Here is a 23365-nt window from a genome sequence, read left to right as displayed (position 1 = left end):
ATGGACTTTGGGGAAAGAATACCAGAGGAATGTTGTGCTCTTTTTTGCATCATATCTGGGGGCACGGGATCTCCACATCAACATGTTAATCACATAGTTTAGGCAGTGTTTGCCAGGTTTCTCCATTGTAACACGTTACTACTTTTCACTTCTTATACTTTATTTTGTTTAAGGAAGTCTACACTCAAAGGGATGAGAGGGAAAAGTATCAAATGATTTGTGGATATGTTAAAACTACCATGGTAATTAATAAATGTTTTGAAGTTGTGCAAATGTGCTATTTCTCAAAGTGTAGCCCACTAATTTTAGCATTCAACTGATCTTGCCTGCAGCAGTTATTATTGTGGTATTCTAATGATGATTTTCCATTTCCTTCCTTCTTTCTTTTTAAATGTTTGTTTTGAGAGAGAACAAGCACACACACAAGCAGGGGAGGGGCAGAGGGAGAGAGAAAACCCCAAGTAGGCCCCACACTGTCAGCACAGAGCCCAATGCAGGGCTTGATCTTACAAATGATAGATTATGACCTCCATCAAAATCAAGAGTCAGATGCTCAACCAAACTGAGCCACCCAGGGGGCCCTCCATTTCTTTCGTTCTTTCTACATTTATTAACTGGCATTTTATGACTCTGGAGCTAGACTGCCTGGGTTCAATTCCTAGTTCTGCCTCTCCCTTTTTATATAGTGTAATCTTTGACAGTTACTTCTCTATATTTGGATTTTCTCACTATACGGTGTGGATAACAAGTGTCTACCATAGAAGGTTGTGGAGAGGATTAAGAGAGCTATTACATAGAAAGGGCTAACAATTATGCTTAGCCCCTAGGAAGCACCCATTTCTTTGTTCCTTAATGTGGTAGGTTATTCTCATTTTAATTATTTTAACAATTGTATAAATTATTAAATTGTCATGTACTGTTGGGTAAATCTTACATATATTTATGTGATCTGGATTAACTTTTTAAATTTTTTTCATGTAATATTCATGAGTCATAGTGGCTTTTTTTTTTTTTTTTTTTTTTTTTTTTGCCATGGCAAAAGACAATGAATGATAGAGTCCTTAAAAAAAATTACACAAGAGCTTAGCAACTGAAGTGGCAATATTCCCAACTTTCTAGAGTGATTTATATCAGAGTCTTCTGGTAGAGACAGAGATAGCTTTTGCAAATGAGTCTTTTAAAATATTGAACTGAGCAAATTTGAAACTTGGCATGTATTGTAAAAGAATGGTCACTCAACAGGAAGGAAAAAATGATTATAGCCCTTTTGCATGTTTCACCATGAACACTGTATTATTGTAGAGGTTTCAATATTTGGAATTTTTTAAATGATTCATTTGCTAGCAGTATGTATGGGCACTTTCTATGTGCCTGGAAATATGTTTTGCTGCATTTGGATACTTCTTTGCTCTTATAAGCCAGTCAGTCATTTAAAAGTTGAAGGCAAGCCTACTTGAATATTCGGGGAAACTCAATGTTCATTTTTTTAAAGTTGATAAAATTGAACTCTAATATTTTTCCTGGTCCCCCCCCCCCCCCTTTCCTGTCAGCATCTTGAGTTAGGCCCTTATCATTCTATGCTGTTTTTCCCTGTATTGAGATTTTCCTTCCCTTCCTTTCCTGTACAGTGACCACTGGGGTTGGTTCCTGAAAAGAACCCTTCTGTGACATTCCAGGACTTGAGAAAACAGGTCCTTGACTTCTTAGCCTGACTGGTCCTTTTCTGTCTAGTCCCAGCTTGCTTTCCTAGCCTTGTAGTCTTTCTCCTTAGATTTAGTCCAGTGGCACAGTTAGTCATTAGTTAGTCAACTAATTAGAACCTGAAGTCACTGTATTGTTTTTGAGGCTATGCTTTTTTATTCATGCCATTTCCTCTGCTTTAAGTGGATTTTCCAAAAATTTTCCAGGCTCTGTTGAGAGGATACTCACTCCACAATCCTCCTAGCTGGATAGGAACCCTGTAATTTGTAATCTATAGCCCTTGTTAAATTCTTACCTTTCATCACCAATCTTTATATCTAAATGTCATTTCCAGTTGGTCGGGTTCTTAGAGATAGAGTTCCAGTACCTACCATGATACTTTGCATACAAAGAGCTATTGCTAAATAGCTACCACTCTTAAATACCTACTATAATTGTGCTACAATTTTGCAAAGTAAGTATTATTGTCTCTGTTTTAAATTGTGAAGAAACTCAGTATCAAAGAGATTAAGAAACTTGCCCAATGCTGTGTAGTTAGTAAGTGGCAAAACTGGTTTGTCTGAGTCAAAAGCTCTTGCTATTTCTTTTATGACATACTACCTTGGTACTACAAATAGTTAAAATTATTAAATAGGTGTATTTATGGAAAAACACTACTAAAATTGCTTCACATAGATTGCCAATATGCTACGTAGAGTCTTCACTTCAGTAACTAAGGTAGCTGCTGTGGACTACCTGATACACTCCTACTTTCTTCAGATTTTTCTTCCAAGTTTTTGATACTAATGGATAAGGTTGATTTTGATTTTTCTGGGGGTCAGTGAAACAGAGATCTAAGCACAATTTGCTTGGTCTTTGTTTTTAAGTAGATAGTTTTGCATTTGCCTAATAACATTTATTAGGCAACTGATAAGGTAAAAATAGTCTGGTTATCTTTTATGAAGTACTTTTTCTCTTTGTACTGAGGTATTAAATACATAGGGGTAAAGCATAGAAAGCATGTCCATCTTAAATATACAGCTTGGTGAATTTTCTGTATGTATACCTGTATAGCCACTAGATCAAGAAAGACCATATTACATCCATCCAGAAAGAGAAAATTTCCATGCTTCTCCCACCTAGTACCTCCCCTAGAGGTACTGATTTCCATTTCTACAGATTAGTTTTGTCTATTGTTGGACTGTAAGGGTAGCCAGATAATATGCATTCCTTTGTCTGACTTCTTTCATTATAGCCTATTTTTGAAATTCATCCATATTAATGCATGTGTATATATTTTTTCTCATATTTTTCTAAAACATTCCATTGTATCAACATACCATAGTATATTCATTCTGTTAATAGATGTTTGGGTTATCTTCTAATTTTGGCTACTACAAATAAAACTGCTATGGGCACAGGGCCAGTACAGGTCGAGTGGGCGTGGCATGCCAACAGGTGCCATGGTAAGGGGCTCAGCAGCCATGCTGTTTTCGACCATGATGTTGGGGAAGCCCTGCGTGGGTAGGGACGTGGAGACGTACCTGCTCAAGGTGTGGGCATGGTTGCGGGGGCCACATGCCATTGGCTGGGAATTTGTGACCCCAGCTGGGACAGGAGACAACCTACGGAAGAAGAACCTAGAATCTGGAGAATGGTCATCTGGGCTGGACCACCACAAAGCCAAGGCCATGTGACCTGTCTTCCTCATCAGGCATTCCCACAACCACGTGAATGCCTCCCTGGAAAAGACCGCACACTAACGTCCCTGGGTCATGAACAAGCTGAACTAACTAACTGGGCTCTAACTTGCAAGCTTGGGGTTGAAGTTTAATAAAATTGTCCATTTGTCCATGACCCATGCAAAAGAAACCACCAATATGGTAAGCAAATATCTGCCAGGCATCTGCAAGGTCAGCACAGACCTACTAAGGGAAGACCCCCATCAAGCCCAACCTGCCTGTGTTCCACTGGAACACAGTGTATTACAAAGAGCCCGGATCAAGACTGCCTTCCAGAACTACAACCACTGGGCAGACGCCAAGCAGCAGGAGGACAGTTAGATCTTCATCTGCCGTGCCAACGTCGTCTGCTACATGGTACTGGGCAGAGTAGTTCCCTCCAGAAGGCTGGCTCCACCTCTTTCTCAGCAATGGCAGCATCGCCCACCTGGTAGTCCTGCCTGATGCCAGTGCTACTCAGGACCCTCGGGGACACAGGGTTCATGCCTCTGGATGAGATCTCCTGCTCCTGAGGACCTGCTCTTCTTCACCCCCAGCCTGGCTCCAGCGGGTGCCACCAAAAGCACAGCTCCTTCCCGTCTTCTCTCCACAGGCTGCACAGCACAGTTACACTGCATTTCTCAAGGAGGAGAATGAAAAATATGAACACCTAAAGAATCCAAAATGTGGCATTTCAGTCCATACTTCAGGCCCAGGATGGAAAAAGGAGTCGTGCTGAGCAGAGCATCCCGATTGCTATCTCGGGATTTTCTGCATTGTCTACCAGGAGGAGGCCTCACCAACGCTGTCTGTGGGGACCACGGGCAGTCCTCAGGGGGGCCTTTGGTCATGACCACAGTTGGCCACGTAAGCCCCTTGAGGCTTGTCAGCAACGCCCATCAGGCACGAGGGGCTCTGAGGAAGAGGGGCTGCCAGTGCTTCTATTCAGAACTTCTTGTCATACGTTCTTCTCGTTTCTTAAAACCTTTTTGTCACTTCAATATTTGTCAACTGAAGATTCTCTTCATCTGGGCTCTTGCTTTGATAACCAGTTTCTCAGTCCAGAGTCCTGTACCTCTGATGCTGTTGGATCTGGACTCAACTGGGGCCTTAGGCCTTTTCCTGCACCCACGAGCACCTTGGCAGGTGAGGGAGGTGACTGGATGGTGATAGTACCGTGCAGGTCCTGTTTCAATAGAATACTCGACAGCTCAGTCTGCCTCTGGCTGTTAATCCTTTATGCTTGCAGGTTAAACTATTTAGACATGATGTGTCCATCCCAAATATTCTGTTCACTTAGGAGAAACTACAATTTCTATGAAGTGGTCATGAACATTTTCTGCACAATCAGTGCGACTAATTGGGACATTTGATCCATTTCTCTGTCAACTTTGGAATTAACTACAGAATAAAATTTTACTGAGAAAAAAAAGCTGCCATGAATAGTCATGCACGATCTTTTAGTGACATTTGCAGTGTTTTGTTTGGGAATATATCTAAAACTAGGATTTTAAAGTCATGGGGTAGCCATGTGTTTAGTTTCAATAAATTCTGCCAGGTCAACCAACGGTGAGTGAGTAAATGGAAGAGTTGTAACAGTTCCACATTTTCAGCAGGACTTGATATTGTTCCTTTTCATTTTAAGCCCTCTGGTGGATGTGAGGTGGTATCTCATCGTTTTCTTTTCCATTCCCTCATTGTTAATAATGTTGAGCACCCTTTCAAATGTTTCAGATAATTTGGATTCCTTTTTTTAGGCAGTACTTTTTCATGTCTTCTGCATATTTTTATTGGGTTGTTTGTCATCTTATTGATTTGTAGGAATTCCTTATATTCTGGATAAGAGTCCTTTGTTGAATATGTGTATTACACATAGCTTCTCAGTCTGTGACTTTATTGTTTTCTCTTTTAATGATGTCTTTTGACAAGCAGAATTTCTTAAATCCAGTTTACAATTTTGTTGAATACTGTGTTTTGTGTCCTGTTTAAGAAATCTTTGCCTACTCCACAATCATGAAGATACTAATTATCCTTCACATTTAGATCTGTGTTCCATTCTGTGATTTATCTCAATAGTTTTTGTATGATGTGAGATAAGAATCTAGATTACTTTTTGTTTTTCATTATAGAAATCCACGTGCTCTAGAATCATTTTTTGAAAAGAATTTCCTTCATTGAATTGCAGTGGTGAAAACCTAGTTTCCATCCACTTGTGTGGGTCCGTTTCTAAACTGTTTTTTACCATTGTTCTTTTTGTCTGCCTCATGGTTAAAGATGGCTAGCCAAGCTCTATCATGTCAGTATTCCAGCCAAGAAGGAGGGGAAAATAAGAGTATGCTCCTTCTCAGAGTATGCTATTTTCAGAATTTGCATGTAACAGTTAAAATGCCTACATCTTGTTTGTCAGTAATATGACAACTCTTATCTTCAAGGAACATTGGAAAATGTCCTTATTCTGGGTGCCCTTGTGTCCTTTTAAAATTCAGAGATTATATCACAAAGAAAGAGGGGAGGAATGGATATCAGGAAACATTTGTAGTCTTTGCCGTAACTTCTGTTTGGAGCACTTTGTGGGTGTGTTTAATAAACATTTTATTTGATTACCTACCCCTCATAGGAACCTCATAAGCCTGCAGATGTCACAGCCCTGTGATAGAAAACTCTCCCAGAACTACTTAACAAGAAGTGTACCGAGTAGTAATAGAATCAGCTGCTTTCTAGTGAGACACATGTCCATGTCTTGTTAAAGTTCATCTCAAATCACCCAGTATTTCTTTATATGGTATTGGTGCCATCAAAACAGCTGGAAGGGAATAAAAGCCTAAATCAGGAAAGTCTAAAGAAAGAGATGGCTTAGTAGGTCTGATAATAGTGTGGACTATGGTGGGAGGGAGACCAGTGAAACATCTGTGGGTCTTCTAAATGTCCCCTTATACTTTACATTTTGGAAAAGAAAACGTAGAGGTCTAGGTTCCAGTTTTATTTGTTTTGTTTTTCTTGTTGGCTGCCATTAATGCAGTTAGTTGGTATAGATTTTTCATTTCAAAGGATTTATTTAGTATTTCTAGACCTTGAAACAAAAGGTCTCTGATGGTTAAGGTTTGGGCCAGCCCAGTGTTAAATGTCCTTCCCTTTTCATGTCCTTCCCTGGGAGAGATACTTGGAAATATCCAAGAAGGGTAGATGTGTTAGTCTGCTTGACTAGTCTGCCATAACAAAATGGTACAGACTGGGTTGGATTAAATAACAGATTTACTTACAGTTCTGGAGTCTAGAAGTCCAAGATCAAGGTGCCAGCAATTTTTTTTTCTGGTAAGGCTTCTTTTCCTGGCTTATAGATTGCCGCCGCCTTGCTGTGTCATCACACAGCCTCTCCTCTGTCATGTGTGGAGAGAGGGTAGTCTCTGATGTCTCTTTCTCTTCTTGTAAGGACACAAGTCCCATTCTTATTCAATCTTAGTTACTTTCTTTTTAAAGGCCCTGTCACCAAATACAATCATGTTGAAGATGAGGGCTTCAACATAAGAATTTTGGAGGGACGCAGTTCAACCTATAACGTTATGCTCTCTATCCCCCTTAAATTGATGTCCTTCTTGCATGCAAAATACATTCATCCCATCTCAACAGGTCCAAGAGTCTTAACCCGTCCCAGGATCAACTCAGAATTCTACATTCCAAAGTCTTACCTGAAAATCATGGGGCACCTGGCTGGTTCAGTCAGTAGAGCCTGTGACTCTTGATCTTGGGGTCGTAAGTTTGAGCCCCACATTGAGTGTGGAGCCTACTTAAAAATCCTCTAAATTAGGTATGGATGAGACTCCAGGTATGATTCATCTTGAAGCAGAATCCCTCTCCAGCAGTGAACCTGTGAAACTAAACTGGTTAGGTGGTTCCGAAATACAGTGGTGGGACGGAAATAGGGTAGATATTCGCATTCCAAAAGGAGAAAGCAGAAAGGTCACGGGAATGTTGGACCCCCAAGAAGGCTAACATCTAGCCAGGCAAACTCTATTTGATTTTAAGGCTTAAGAATAATCCTCTTTGGCTGCGAGATCTGCCCTCTGGCCCGGTAGCTCTAGGCAATGGCTCCACCCCTGAGGCACTGGGTGGGGGCAGACTGACCCACCGACACCAGGGATGGGAGCACCACCCTCTGAAACGAAGGGAGGAAGCAGCCTTTCTGTAGTGGGAGTAGAAGTGAGGGTGTCTAAACTGCCCTGGGGTTCTTTCCTTTTCATGAGAAATAAAACATGTTTGCAGCCAAATAGTTCAATGTCTAGTCCTGTTCAATCTCAGAAGTCCAAAAGCCTTCCTTTATTTCATCCTAACTGAATTCTGTTTGGGCCAAACTGTCTGTGTCTCTGTTGGTTAATCCCATCTCTATTCCTGGTTTCTGTTGATTAGGCTGACTAATAATTCCAAGGATAATCTCCTCATGGAGCTATTGTCCAGCCACACCCTTGGTGTTTTCTCCTGGACATACTTTCTCATTTTTTGCAATATGGATAGGCTGAGAATTTTTCCAGATCTTCAAGTTTTCTCTTTCTCTCTCTCTTTTTCACTTAATGATTCCTTCAATTTATCTCTCTTCTTGCATTCTACTAAAGCAATAAGGATAACCCAGGCCACACTCTATACTTTGATTAGATATCTCTTCAGCTAAGGGACACCTGAATTACTCAAGTCATGATCTCACGGATTCGTGAGTTTGGGCTCTACACTGATAGTGTGGCGGGTGCTTGGGGTTGTCTCCCCCTCTCTCTACCCCTCTCGCACTCACTTGCTCTCTCTTTCAAATAAACTTAAAAGAAAAATCTCTTTAGCTAAATATCCGTGACTTACAAGCTCTTCCTTCCACTGAACCCTAGAACACAATTCAGCTGGTTCTTTACCAGTTTATAGGTAGGATCATCTTTTCTCTATTTCCGATAGCACATTCTCATTTACATCTGAGTTCTCACCAGTCACCTTTGACTTCCTATTTCTTCAAGGCAGTCTTGGCTTTTTCTAGAATGCACCTCAAAACTCATCCACCCTCTACTCAGTTACAAAGCTGCTTCCACATTTTTAGGCATTTGTTACAGCAGCATTCCATTTCACGGTACCAAACATGTATCTGTAATTTGGACTGCTATAGCAGAATGCCATACTGGGTGGCTTAAACAACACAAGGGTGTTTTCTCACAGTTCTGGAAACTAGAAGTCCAAGATCAAGGTGCCAGCAAATTCAGTTTCCGCGGAGGCCTCACTTCCTGGCTTGCAGATGGCTGCCTTCTTGCTGTGTCCTCACATGGCCTTCCCTCTGTGCGTGTGCGTGTGTGTGTGTGTGTGTGTACACACCTCACTTGTATATATACCTGATACATATAAGGGTAGGATGGGGCAGTTAAATGTAGTAGACTATCCCATCTAGAAAAAGGTAACATAGGCACACTGGAATTACTGGTCCATAGCAATTCTGAAATCCCTCATGATGGATATTGGAACACCCTGGAGGAACAAAATTTGTTGGCCTTATTTTATCTTCTTGTTCCTTGTTTTCATGAGGCTTTGGTTTTTTCCTCTGAGTAGTCCTTCCTTTTCTCTTCCTTGGCTCCGTTTGAAATGGAGAGTGGAGGATTTGCTCTGCTTGGAACTGAGCAGCCCTTTCTTCCCACTGCTTCCATATAGAAGGAGCCAAAGGGTCATTTTCAGACTTTAGCTGATAGACTGGTTCTCTTTGGCAGCACAATTCTCTCCAAAATCTAAAAGATTTCTGTTTGTTTGTTCTATATGCTGGTAATTACATCTGTTTTTTTTTTTCTTTTGTTGTGGTACCTGGTTCTCAGCTCTGCTGCATTGATTTGATTTCTCACCTGTATAGTTCTTTCTAGACCAAAAGAAAGCTATTTGAGGACTGACTGACTTCTATGGGAAAACCATACCCTTAATCTGATCTTTTTCCTTGTCTTATCCAACTAAAATGATTTAATGAACATGTTAATCTGTCCTTTCCCTGAGGCAGTTTAATTTTTTTTTTTTTTTAATGTTTTCCTGAGCCTATGACCTTCATTCAGTGTCTCTGTTAGTATGGGAAGTAGTTAGTCCATATAACATTGCAAATTGAAAATGTCTGGAATCTCTCTTACTTTTCACTTATTATTGAAAACTGGATAGTCCTTTTCTCAGCTTATCCCTTGAATACTTGCCATATGCAGCCAAAAATAACGAATTCACACTTCAAGTGTTCTGTTTTCTTCTCTCTTTTAGAGCTGCAAGTTTATTAGGTAATATGTCTTTGAGGTACTGGGAGTATTATAATTTATAATAGGAGTATTATAAAATACTAGTATTATAATTTATACTAGGGGTGTTGTAAAATACTTTGTCATTGTATAAATATAATACTTGTCTTTCCAGCCCTTAAGATTAATTTCCTCACTGCTTCCTGACCACTAAATGTATTTTAAGGTTTTGCTAGAGAAGCATCCTACTTCTGGTACCAATTTCTAGTTAGGATGGGTTAGACTTACACTGTGCTGACAAGCTGTCCCCAAACCTCAGTGGCTTTAGTGAAGAACAGATGATTTCTTCTCCTGTTAAAAATCCATTGTGGATTTCTGGGAGACTCTGCCCTATACACTCAGGCTAAGGACTATGGGTGCACCTCCATCTTGTATGCTTTATGGAACACCTGACCTTCTTGATTGTCATGGAGGAAAAGAGAATATTAAATGGTCTTGTACCAGTAACTAACTGTTTAATTCACAGTCTAGAACTATTTACGTGGCTGTGCCTAACTATAAGGAGGTAGAGAAGTTAAAGCAGAAATATTAGAAGGAATTGTATCATATATCTGAATAGTTAAAAGTTATAAGTTAAGCTAATAACTGTAAAACATATAGTATATCATTCTTGGGCACATTTATCTTCTGTGACCTGGAAAACTAGATTTGAATGTGGAATTTTTGGAGTCTTGAGGTTTCTGCACCTCGAGAACATGGCAGCGTAGGAATGCTGGCCCATTTTCCCTTCTCTTCATGTTTCAGGCCCAGTTCTGCTCGATGGAGGGCACACGTTGAACCTATGTCCACACCCTTGCAAATAGCTACCCATTGGCCACTTCTTGGAGCCTAGGGCTGAATACACAGTGGCACAATCTATCCTCATAAACACAGGTCTGGGAAAGAGGCTTTCACAGTCCCTGCTAGCAGGGTTGGAGTTCTTTGGACAAGAAATCCCTTTGTTCCAGGAACCTACGGCATGGTCTAGGAGGGGGAGTCTGGGCCTGAGTGGATATGTCCACTTAGACCCTTGGCCTTCTTACTCTCGAGGGAAGGGTTTACTGTGAACCCCTCATGTCCAACTTTAAGGGCAGTACTGAACAAGTGTAATGTCTATGTGCTTAGAAAAAGAATAGGATATGGGTGAGCATACAAATCTGTCTCCTACCTCACGCTTACTGAATTCGCTTCCTAGATAGAGCTATGGAGGGAAAATGCTGTAGTCACCAGAGTTGAGTATCCTGTGTTAACAACTGTGGTTCTATTATAAAGTCCAATTATGATATATAAATCAGTTTCTTATGTGTTTGCTCATGGCAAATTTGCCTCAACCCCACGGTGTCTGACTTGATGGAAATGTCGGGGTATATGGCACACTTTTGAGTGATGCTCTTACCTTGTTACCACGTAATAGGAACAACTGGGAAGCTGTGAGATCTAACCATCACGAAGGCCAGGCAGCCTGGGGTGCAAAATCTAGGTGATGAGGTCAAATGCTGGCTCTGATACTTTTCAGGTGTCTGATATTGAGAAAGGTTTCTGTTTCAATGTTTTCTTATTTGTACAAAGGGAATAGAACTACCTATTTTCAATTAAATAAAATAATATATACCAAGTGATCTACAGAAAATATTCATAGATCAAGCAAAATTCTTTCTCAATGAAAAATGATTTAAAACAATGAGGTGTGTTGGAGACTAAGTCTGAGATTTAATGCAGGGAAGATGACCTAACAGAAGAAGGAGGTGGGGTCCCTGGAAGATGAAGTCCTTAGTCTAATATCATGAAAAGAGAGCTTTGGGGCAGCTCTGGGCTCTTGCTTATCTCTAAGGGAAGATATGTCTTTACTATCTCAACCTAGTAATCTCTCTTGAGCTTCAGTGCCCTGATTTTTAAAATGAGGATAATAAGAATTGCTTTGATGACCTTGATAAGGATCTTTTGATAGAGTGGTGGAGATCAGAGCCAGGGGAATGGGTTGGAAAGTGAATAGGTGAGGAAATGGGGATTATCTACTTTTTAAATCTTTTTCAGAAATTTGAGAAAGATAGTCTGGGAATATAGTGGGAGCTGGAGGGCAGTGCAAGGTTAATGAAGGTTTTGTTTATTATAGGTTGAGAAATGCCAGATCATGGTTGTATCTTGGGGAGCAGTATCTCTAGTAGAAAGGGAGAAAATGACAATGCAAAGGAAGTTTTGAATGGAGAAGTGAGATTGCTGTGGTGCTAGAAGGGAAGTTTGTAGCGTTAGCATTGAAAAGATGAAATGCTCTATCCAGTAGCTTTTTTTTTTTCTTCCCTCAGTGGAGCATGAAGTGGGGGTGTTAGCAGAGACATATGTGTATGTGCAAGTGTCGGGAGTGAAAACACCAACTGGAAGATAACGGGCAGGGAAGAGTTCTGGAGTTGTAGCCAGGCTTTAGAACTCTGGAGTTGACAGAGTGAGTGAAGTCACTCTCCTTGTTTGTGAGAACCCTCCATCTCCATCTCTACTGCAGTAGCTTTTCCACTCTATTGTTTCTGTGCATTTTTAGTATCCCCTGAGGCCCTCTCCAGTCACACTGATGCCTACCTGGGCTGTCCAGATTAGCAGCAAGATACCATTTGATTACAGAATTGCATAGGTTTTTAGTAGTCTATCCCTATTTTTTTCCCCTAGATGTGAGATTCTGCAAGAGGTTTTTACTGTATTATCTTCATCTCCATATAAGGTCCTTGCAACGGATTGAGTGTTTATGTCCCCCAAAATTCATATGTTGAAATCTTAACCCCGATGTGATATTTAAAGGTGGGGCTTTGGGGAGGTAATTAAACGATGAAGGCAGAGCCTTCACGAATGAAATCAGTGCCCTTATAAGAAGAGACCAAAGAGCTGGCTAGTTCGCTCTTTTTTCCACCATCTGAGAATACGGTGAGCAGTTGGTAGTCTGTGAAGAGGATTTTCACCAGAGCCCATCCATGCGGCACCATGGTCTAGGACTTCCAGCCTCCAGAACTGAGAGAAATAAATATTTACTGTTTAAGCCATCAAGTCCATGGTACTTTGTTACCTGAGTTAAGAATGGCATGGTTAGTTTTTTGCATCCTAGAATTTTAAAAACTTTAGGTTAATAAGTTACATCATATTTCTAGCTGGTAAATGAAGTTTAAAGGAAAGTGCCCACTGTATTCTCTGATGCAGGGTCCTACCTTCCAGTGAAGGTCTTGACTCCCTTTCCATGTCAGAGTCCAGGTTTCTAGAAACCAGAAACTCTGGTGGAGTAGAGCTAACCTGACGTTGTCTTTGTGCTTATGATTGTGCTGATCATCAAAGGCTTTTCTTGGATGTTTGTGTATAGCTATTTACAAACCTACTTGTACAGGTATAGTCTCTATCCATTAAGAATTTAACAATTTTAGAAAAACAGTGAATATGAATATAAATGTTATTGCTCTGGTGACATGCAAGCAAAATAGATGTAATATTTCACTCAATTTTGTGGAATGTTTTAGAATGAAAAACCATACAAATATTGTGCTTATACTGTGTCTGCCAATGTAAGCGTGTTTAGCAACAGTGAGTAAAAGGGACATTAGTGCTTAGGAGTAATTACTGTTGCCAAGACTTACTAGGAAAATTTTCATTGTTCATCATAGAAATTAATGGTAACACAAAATGCCTTGATTTCATCATCCTAGGTTTCTTTGAGGGACCCTGTAGCCTAGATGCTAAAAGTCTGGACTCGGGTGTCCAGATCAGCTGTTTGCTAATTGTGTGACCTTGGGCAAATTACTAAAACTTTTGGTGCCTGAGTTTTCCTATGGGCCCAAAAGCGATAATATGGTACATCCCTTATAGGGTTGTTAGGAGGATTAAATGAGATAAAATGGTTAAAGTGCCTAGATCATGCTATGGTAAGCACTCAGGTTCCTGGTTAGAAAATATTATAATATACTCTGAAAAAAAAAAAGAAAATGTTATATACTTTCTATAATAAATAGATAGCTCCATTAGGCAGAAAATCAATAAAGACATAGTTGCACATAATATCCCATCAGTCAGCTAGATGTAATTGACATCTTTAGATCACTTTATCCACAACAATAGAGTATATATTCTTCTCAGGCTCACATAGAACATTCACTAAGACCACATTCTGGACCATAAAACACAACAAATTTGAAAGAATACAGATCATACATTGTTTGTTCTTAGGCCACCATGGAATTTAACTTAGAAATCAATAACATAAAGACAAGTAGGAAATTTCAAATTACAGAGGTTATACAACACAATTTAATTTTTTTTAGTGGTTTCTTTTCTTTTCTTTTTTTTTTTTTTTTTTTGTATATAATTGTCAGTTTGGCTTCCATACAACAGCCAGTGCTTATCCCAACAAGTGCCCTACTCAGTGTCACCACCCACTTTCTCCTCTCCCCACCCCCCATCAACCCTCAGTTTTTTCCCTGTATTTAAGGGTCTCTTATGGTTTGCCTTATACAACACAATTTATAAATAATAGGTCAAAAAAGTATATCCGTAGAAAATTTAAAATACTTTGAGCTAAATGAAAACATGACATCAAAATGTCAGATGCAGAGACAGTGTTGCTTAAAGGAAAATGTATAGTACTGAATGCATATATAGAAAAGAAGAAAGTCCTGACCTCAATAATCTAAATCTCCATGTTAGGAAACCAGAAAAAAAGGAGAGCAAACTAAATCTGAAGTAAACAAAAGTAAAGCAGTAGTAAGAATTAGAGCAGGAAAAAGGGTGCCTAGCTGGCTCGGTCTGTGGAGCATGCAACTCTTGATCTTGGCGTTGTGGGTTTGAGTCCCATGTTGGGTATAGCAATTACTTTAAAAAATCATTAAAAAACAGAGGGGCGCCTGGGTGGCTTAGTAGGTTAAGCGTCCAACTTCGGCTCAGGTTATGATCTCTCGGTTCACAAGTTCGAGCCCTGCATCAGGCTCTGTGCTGACAGCTCAGAGCCTGGAGCCTGCTCTGGATTCTTTGTCTCCCTCTCTCTCTCTGCCCCTCTCCCACTTGTGCGCGCGCGCTCTCTCTCTCTCTCTCTCTCTCTCTCACAAATAAATTAAAAAAAATTTTTTAACTTTAAAAAGCAGAAATCAGTGAAATTGAAAAGAAGATATATATCAGAGAAAAGTAATGAAACCAAAATCTAGTTCTTTGAAAGATCTATAAAATTGATAAGCCTTTAGTGAGGCTGAGAAAAGGAGGAGGACACAAATTCTTAATATCACAAAAAAGAGGTATCACTTCACATCCTTTGGACATTTAATAATAAAGGAATACTTTGAACTCAATGCCCATGCCTATACTATTAAATAAAATAATTGCATTTCAAAACAGCACCATGCCAAGATGGATTTACTGGTGAGTTCTGCCAAACATTTAAGGGAGAAATTATGCCGTTCTCTACAATCACATTCAGAGGATAGAAGCAGGGGGAATATTTACTAATTTATTCTGTGAGGCCAGCATTACTCTAATATCAAAACCAGACAAAGACATTACAAGAAAACTACGGATCAGTATCTCTCGTGAACATAGATTCAGAAATCCTTAGCAAATTAAATCCAACAATCCTTTTTTTTTTTTTTTTTTTTTTTTTTTTAATTTTAGAGAGCATGAGCAGGGGAAAGGGGCAGAAGGAGAGACAGAGAGAGAGAGAAAGAGAGAAGTCTGAAGTAGACTCCATGCCCAGTGTGGAGCTCAAAGCTCCCACAACCCTAGGATCATGACCTGAGCCAAAATCAAGAGTCGGACATTAAACCCAAGTGCCCCAAACCAACAATCCTTAAAAGTCATATACCATGACTAAAAGGGGATTATCCCAAGTATGCAGAATTGGTTCAACATTTGAGAAAATCAATTAAATGTAATCCAGCACATGAACAAGCTAAAGAAGAAAAAGCAGATGATTTATCAGTAGATGCAGAAAAAGCATTTGACAAGATCCAATACCCATTATGATCAACACACACACACACACACACACACACACACACACTTCCAGTAAATTAGGAATAGTGGGGAACTTCCTCGACTTGATGAAGAATATCTGCAAAAGCCTGCAGCTAACATCATACTTAATGGTGAGAAAGTAAAAGCTTTCCCATTAAGATCAGAAAACAGGCAAGATGGTCTCTTATCATTCCTTTTCAGTATAATACTGGAATTCCTAGCTAATGCAATAAGACAAGGAATAAAAGGTATACAGATTGGGAAGAAAAAAACTATCTTTTTTCACACATGGTACAATCATCTATATAGAAAATCCAAAAAATAAAAAAAATAAAAAAAACCTGGGACTAATAAATGAGTAATAGCAAGGTTGCAGACTATAAGGCTAATATATGAAAGTGCATTGCTTTCCTATATGGCAGCAGTTGAACAAGTGGAGTGTGAAACTAAAAACATCTTCCCCTCAATTTTGCTGTGAACCTAGAACTGCTCTAAAAGAATAAAGCCTTTTAAAATATATGTTGAAAATATGGAATCTGAGTTCAGACAACACTCTTACCTTTCACCTTTTGATTTTTGAAGCGAGTAGTTTATGTCCTGGTACCAACAAGCAAACAAAATTTTCTCTCCAGAAAATTTGTTGCTTTAAATCTTATTCTTTCATGTAGAAAAATAGAATTCTTTATTTATGATTTGACATATAACTGGGTAGTAGTCTTTTGTGCACAATGAGTAAAATACTTATCACTCACAAATGGATGTTGTTTACTTTTAATGTTAAAAAGTAGATGTGTAAGAGGTTTGGGGTGCCTGGGTGGCTTAGTTGGTTAGGCATCAGACTCTTGATGTCAGCTCAGGTCATGATCTGATTGGTCATGAGATTGAGCCCCCCTTTGAGCTCTGCACTGGATGTGAAGCCTGCTTGGGATTCTCTCTCCTCCTCTCTCTTCCCCTCCCCTGCTTGCATGTGTGCCCTTGCGAACATTCTTTCTGTCTCCCAAGGGAGAAGCAAAAGGATATATAAGAGGTTGGGGACAGAAGGGGGTTGTGAAAAAGGAGGTGGGTTGTGCTTATAAAAGGACATGAGGGATCCTTGTGGTGATGGAACTGTTCGGTATCTTGTATGGTGATATATGCATGAGCCTAAGGTAATAAAGTTCTGTAGAACTAAATACGTACACAAATAAGTATAATGAATCTGGGGAAATCTCAAAAGATCAGTGGATTTTATTAATACAAATATGTAGTGATTGCGATATTCTACTTTAGCTTTGTGAAATGTTATCATTGGGGGATACAGTAAAGGGACTCAAATCTCTCTTAAAATTCACGTGGGAATCTATAGTTACCACAGTATAAAATTAAAAATGCATGTACAACTGTTACATAGAACTAATAAATGACTTTTATTTATTTATTTATTTTTTTGTTTTTAGGTTTCTGCCTCGTTGATAAGTCATCATTGGCTTTGTAAGTTGACATTTTAATTTTTTTATTCTCCACCCTCAACATTCTGTATTTTCTGATTATAAGAGTACTTTTCTAGAGAACCTGGAGCAAAACTTTATCATTTGGTTCTTATATTATTTTAAGGGCTGTTTCACTTTTTCTGATGCCTTTAGGTGATAGTTATTTTGAGGAAGTTTGCATTACACATCTTGGGCTAGGGCCTTCTGTGTCTTTGGAGTGACTTCCTATCAGGGTTATGATTAGAAGGAGTAAAGTGCCATCTGTGGAGTTGAGGTTGTATGTACATCTCTCCCATTAGACATCACAGCCTGCACCCAGAACATCTTTGTGGCGGATGATAAGAGGGGCACAGCACCCTGGGAGAAAGCCACAAGTGTAAGTGGTTTGACTAGTGAGGAAAAATAAATTCTGCTTCATTTACCTGTGAAAATCTGGCAATTCGATTAAATGAGGGCAGGATTCCAGACTGGGAATCTGAGAATATAACTTTATTCCTATTTTATCGTTTGAAGTAGCTCTCTTGCTGTTCTATAAGCTCCTGTTATAATGGTAGGTTTTGGGGGTTTTTAATTCCATAAAATGCAAACATTTGAAATAGGAAAATTTGAATAAACATTTTTAACCTGGAAAAGAAATTATTCTCTGTGTCACAGAAAACATTTGACATTATTAAATGGGTTTCACTTGGCCAATTTCTTAGAAAAGAGACTGTGTTGCCAGTATGGAAAAATAAGGTTATGAACCATAATGTGCATGTTGTCATTTTGATGAAGAACTGAAATATGTTAAACTAATTTTAAAGACCTCTTTGAGAAACATTGTGTGAAGATGATTTCGTTTTTCATAATGTTAGCAGTGGAGGATGATACTGTTACAAGGTAACATACTGGGGATTTGCATTCTCAGACGGTGTCTAAATTAGTTTGAATCTTGTTCTAACAAGTTTTGTTTCACCTATTTTCAGGCCACTAGGAAGACACACACCTCTTAATACAGTTTTCCCCAAAGTATATGCCTTAGTATACTCATTCCTTTGGATGTTATATGGGAAAGGGACCTATAGTCATGTAAATTCAGGGGGAAAAAACCTTAGTAAAAATTAGACTTACTTCCAAGAACTGATTATCTAAAAGAGCCTATGGTCTGTGTTGTTTTTCAAACATATTTCCCAATATAACTCCATATATACTGTAGGATTGGGGCTCCATGAAACATTTTTGAGGAAATAGTGCTTTAAAATTTAGGAAATTGATAACAATGACAGGATCTATTGTACATTTTTCACAATGATAGCGGAAGAGAATAAGGACATTTGAGCTAGAACAGAAGAAATAGAACATAAAAAGACTGTTGAAGTATCTTAAAACTGTTGACATACAATTAACCGTAAATAATTATAAATATAGTTATAAAACATAATTTCTAGAAATCTTGAAAGTAAAAATATGTATTTTTCCTTGTTGTAGTCACCTAATTCCCACATTACTCTTTCTCATTCCTTGAGGATTTAGCTCCTGGCTCACTGTCCTCCTCTCCAAGAGTCTTGTGTCCTAATTCTTGGTGATTTTATGGCCACTTTGGGGTCCTTCCAATACTTTGATTTCTCAGTTCCTTAACTTTCTCTCTTTCAGTGATCTTGTCTCCCAGACTACTTTGGTCCTGTCCTCCCCTTCCATGGTGATATTGCAAACTTAGTCATTAGCAATAACTGTTTCCCTCCATGATCTTGAGTTCAAGAATCCCATTCTCCACCAGTCCCTGCTCCCAAATTTTTAATTCCATCTAGATATTTGCTTATTCAGTGTAAATAGCCTCTACCCTGTCATTAAAATTACCTGTTTATCCTCTTCTCTTATCCTTCCTTCTTTGCTTTACTTTACTTTACCCCCTTCTCTTATCCCTGCTTCTTGCTTTACTTTTTAGATACTTTGCTATCTAAACCCCAAAGACTTTGTCTCTTCCATGCCTTTAGCTGCACAGCTAGTCATAGCTGGAGAAAAGTGATCAGCCATGCTCACTAGTCTTATTTTAACTATTTTGATTATTAACCTCAGTGGTCCCCTAATGTTTTCAGGCAATTTGGACAATTGATTCCTAGGAAGACATTTAAAACCTATTTCTCTATAAACTTGCAGTTCCTCTTCTTCTGTTTTCCCTTTCACCTGATGACTCTGTTTTCTTTATCACTGATAAAATAGAAATACTCAAAAGAGAACTTCCATAAGTGCCCATCGTCACATATACCCCTGCTACCCACACCATACATTCTGCATTCTCTTCTTCCTCTCTGGGTGAACTGTCCAAATTCAATCTAAAGCTTACTCTTCTACTTATGTTCTTATATTCTATTTCCTTTCACCTACTCAAGGATATTGCTGTAGCAGTTGTCCCTTCACCGCCCTGAGTTATGGATTTCCTGCCTCTTTTACTTAAAAAAAATTATTTACTTCCCATTCTCCCTAGTTACCAATCCATTTCATTTCCATTTTCTTCTACACAATTTTTCAGTCTTTCTGTCCATTCTGTCTTGATCCCATTTCAGTCTGGACTGATTCTCATCATTCTACCAAAACTGTCTTAAATGTCACCAGTGACCTCCATGTTGCAAATCTCACAGTTCTCAGCCCTCATTTTACCTGACCTACCAGTATCATTGACCCTGTCAGTCTTGCACCTCCCTAGCGTTCTAAGTCTCCACACTTTCCCAGCTGCCTTCCAGTTACCATGACCACTCGTATCAGTCTTCCTTGCAGATATCTCTTCATTGCCCTGACTTCCAAACACTGGGTGACCCAGGACAGTTCCTATACTGTTTCTCTGCCTACACTTACTCCTAGCTAAGCTGGTTCAGTTTCATGGCTTTAACTACACATATATGCTGATATCTACCAAATTTATATCTCCATTGTGAACCTCTCTCCTGAACTCCAAATTTAAATACCCAATTGCTGAATGTCTACCAGGCATACCAAACCTAATATGTCAACAGTTAGCTTCCTCTCCACTCTCAACTAAACTTTCCTCTTCCTTAGTCTTTTTCATCTCTGTAAATGGCAACTCTATCATTCATAAATATTAACTCTGTTACTCTATTTTCTCACACCACACTCTTTGACACCATTGTCATTTCTTCTTTATCTCACCTTATGTTTATCTAGCTGTCAGGAAATACTGTTAGCTCTACCTTAGATATATCCAGAAGATGACTGCTTCTCACCATTTCTTCCACTCTCATACTGGCCCAAACCATCATCATTCATCATCTTTTTATTAAAATAGGCTCCTTACTGTTCTCCCTGCCTTTTTTTTTTTTTTTTTTTTTTTTTTTTGAGAGAGAGAGAGCTCAAGGGGGGAAGGGCAAGTGGGCGGTGGGGGGGAAGAGAGAGAGAGAGAGAGAGAGAGAGAATGAATCTCAAGCAGGCTCCACACTCCGTGAGGAGCCCTATGCGGGGCTCGGTCTCACAACTATGAGATCATGTCCTGAGCCAAAATCAAGAGCCAATGTTTAACCTGCTCAGCCAGGCACTCCATGGTCTTTCTGCTTTCATACTTTTTCTCCTATAATCCATTTTCCAAAGAGCAGCCAGATAAATTATTTAAAACTCTAGGTCTGGCCACGTTACTTTTCTGCTCCAATGCCTCAGTGCCTCTCTTTATATAGAGGTTTATCATCTTCTACATGATATGGGCCCCCATTACCTCTGACCTAACCTTCTACTGCTCCCCCTCACTCACTGCTTTACCCATATCAATATTCTTCTTCCAAGTTAGGGTTTTGCAGTTATTGTTGCCACAAGAAGCCATAAGACTTGCTTCTTTACCTCCTTCAGGTATTTGCTAAATTGTCATCTCCTCACCTAGGCCTTCCCTGACCAGCCTGTTTTGTTTTTGTTTTGTTAAACATTTTTTAAGTTTATTTATTTATTTGGGGTGGGGGCAGGGAGAGAGAAGGAGAGAGAGAATCCCAAGCAGGCTTCTTGCAGTCAGCACAGAGCCTGACATGGGGCTCGATTTCACAAACCATGAGATCATGACCTGAGCCGAAATCAAGAGTTGGACGCTTAACCAACTAAGCTATTTAGGTGCCCCAGCCTATTTTGAATTGCCGTTATTTCTCCCTCCCTTTACTCTCTTAATGGTCTTTTATCTCTTAAGTACTTTAGTTTTTAATCACCATCTAATATATATTTTATTTGTCTTCCCTTCATTCAAAGATGAACTCCACAAGTGGAACAGGGGAAAGGGATTATGTAGTAGTTACTGACTTTGTCTAATATGCCCTTCTGTTGTTGCCTCCTGACTCACAAAGATGGGTAAGTGACTCGCATTGAGGCAGTTTTTGTATCTTGTCCTTCTGCTTTCTAGTCCTAGGATGGGCATGTGATCCAAGCCAGGCCAACTGGAATTTTTCCATGGGATTTTGATTTTTTCTGCTGGAAGTGGCAATAAATAAATAATTCATATCTTGTCATGGACCCCCATAACTGTTAACAAACCATTAGACGAAAGATAAGTACGGCCATACACTATAATACCTTTGGAAGACTTACGAAAATTGCCCATATACTAGGTTACCAAAATATGTGTATATATATCAGAGAAATAGAGAGGAAAATAAGAAAAATTTAAGTGAACATGATATAAAGTTCTATATAAATAAGCTTTAAAACTTTTAGTGATTAAGGTACTAAAGGTTATTTTGACTTGGTTTGCCTGTCAGATTGATTCTTCCTAATGTTCATGTAATAGTTACTTCCATGCTACATAACTTCCACAGCTCAGAAAGGTAAAATAGATATATTGATTTGTATAACCGTCATTAAAATGTAATGGCCAACACAAAACTTTTAAAATATTGTCAGGAGAATAAATGTAAAGTCTACAAATAAGATTTTAAAATGAACTACTATAACCAATTGGACTTGCCCTGAGTACAAAAATGATTCAGTATTTGGGAATCTTCTGGAAAAACTACACCATATTAATAATTTTTTTAAATGTGAACTTAGAGTTTTGTGGGACATTTGACAACATTAAACACCCATTTCTGGTCATCCCTTAGGAATAGTACTTTCTTATTTTGGATATAAAATATTTGTTTTGAATCTTAACAGATTTATTAATAGCAAAGGTCACAAACATTTCCATCAAAATCAAGAGTAGTGACATGATGTCTGCTAACATGGGTAGTAGAAGTTCTAGCCAGTCAGTGAGACAGACAAGTAACAAGTATAGTTATTAGAAGAGGAGATAACGCTAAAATCTGTAGGCAATATGATGATAGACCTATACAGTTCTGAAAATGAATTATGAAACTTTTAGAATTAACGCAATTACATAAAGTAGAGATGATAAGTATACATTTAGTGGCAATAATTGGAAGCTTAAGATAATAGGTTCATTTCTTATGGCTAGCAAGAAACTGACATACTGAGAATAATGCAAATAAAAAATGTGTATTTTCGGAATTTCCTACAGTAAGTATATATAGCTTTGTTACCAGAAAATAAGTAGTAAGATCTTAAGAAAGCTGAATATATTTTCAGTATTTAGAGGTAAGAAAATTCTGTTGCAGGAGCTCAAGCTCAACTGAGTTTTGTTCAGTTGTAGGCTTTCCCAGATAACTCAGGGAATTTTAAATGCTTGATTTGAGAACTTCAGTTAGATGAAACATGATTAAAAAGCATCCAAAATCTCAATCATCTATATGTTTCTAAGTATTACAGGGAGAAAAACTAGGTTTGAAATTTCTTCTAAGAATATACTTCATTTTCTTTTTCAATGGTTGTTTGATTAAAAGCTCTTTGGTAAAAATGAATAGATCTTGATACTTTTAATAAATGGCTCCTAATACCATTTTGTTACTGAGGACTTGGAGTGTTCTATCATAATTTAGTTCCAAAAGCTCCCTTTTTTTTAAGAGCTATAAATTAGAGAGCAGACAGCATGGAGAGCACAAATTTTAGAATGAGTGTAACCTGGCTTGAATTCTAGCTGTAATGTCAGTAAGTACATGATTGTGAGCAAGTTAACCTTTCTTAGTCACAAGTTGTCTTTTATAAAACTGAAATAATAATAGCGATGAGGATTATGAGGATTAATTGAGGTGATAGACCTGGTCATTAGCAACATTCAGTAACAATCCTTTAATTCTATATTTTTCAGTACTATAATTTGAGATACTAGTAATTATTTTACAACGTACTTTATAGAGAAGGCAGCCTCTTATTATTTATATCCCAAATTTTGAAAACTTCTCTATTT

General features: G+C 38.6%; 1 protein-coding gene and 1 pseudogene across 17 annotated transcripts in view; both read left to right on the top strand.

Moving 5' to 3' along the window:
• Positions 1–23365, top strand: part of PLAGL1 (PLAG1 like zinc finger 1) — a 109559-nt gene that overhangs the window by 45905 nt on the left and 40289 nt on the right. For all 17 annotated transcript variants that reach the window (XM_078447409.1, XM_078447408.1, XM_078447404.1 and 14 more), the window contains one exon: positions 17068–17101. The gene's annotated coding sequence lies outside the window, so the exon portion shown is untranslated. The remainder of the gene's footprint in view (positions 1–17067; positions 17102–23365) is intronic.
• LOC132666358 (serine/threonine-protein phosphatase PGAM5, mitochondrial pseudogene) lies at positions 1046–9685 on the top strand (annotated as a pseudogene).

Source organism: Panthera onca, chromosome B2, assembly GCF_046562875.1.
Source record: "Panthera onca isolate mPanOnc1 chromosome B2, mPanOnc1 haplotype 2, whole genome shotgun sequence".
Lineage (NCBI taxonomy): Eukaryota > Metazoa > Chordata > Mammalia > Carnivora > Felidae > Panthera > Panthera onca.
Note: the sequence above shows the minus strand (reverse complement) of the source record. Positions and strands in the feature narration are given on the sequence as shown.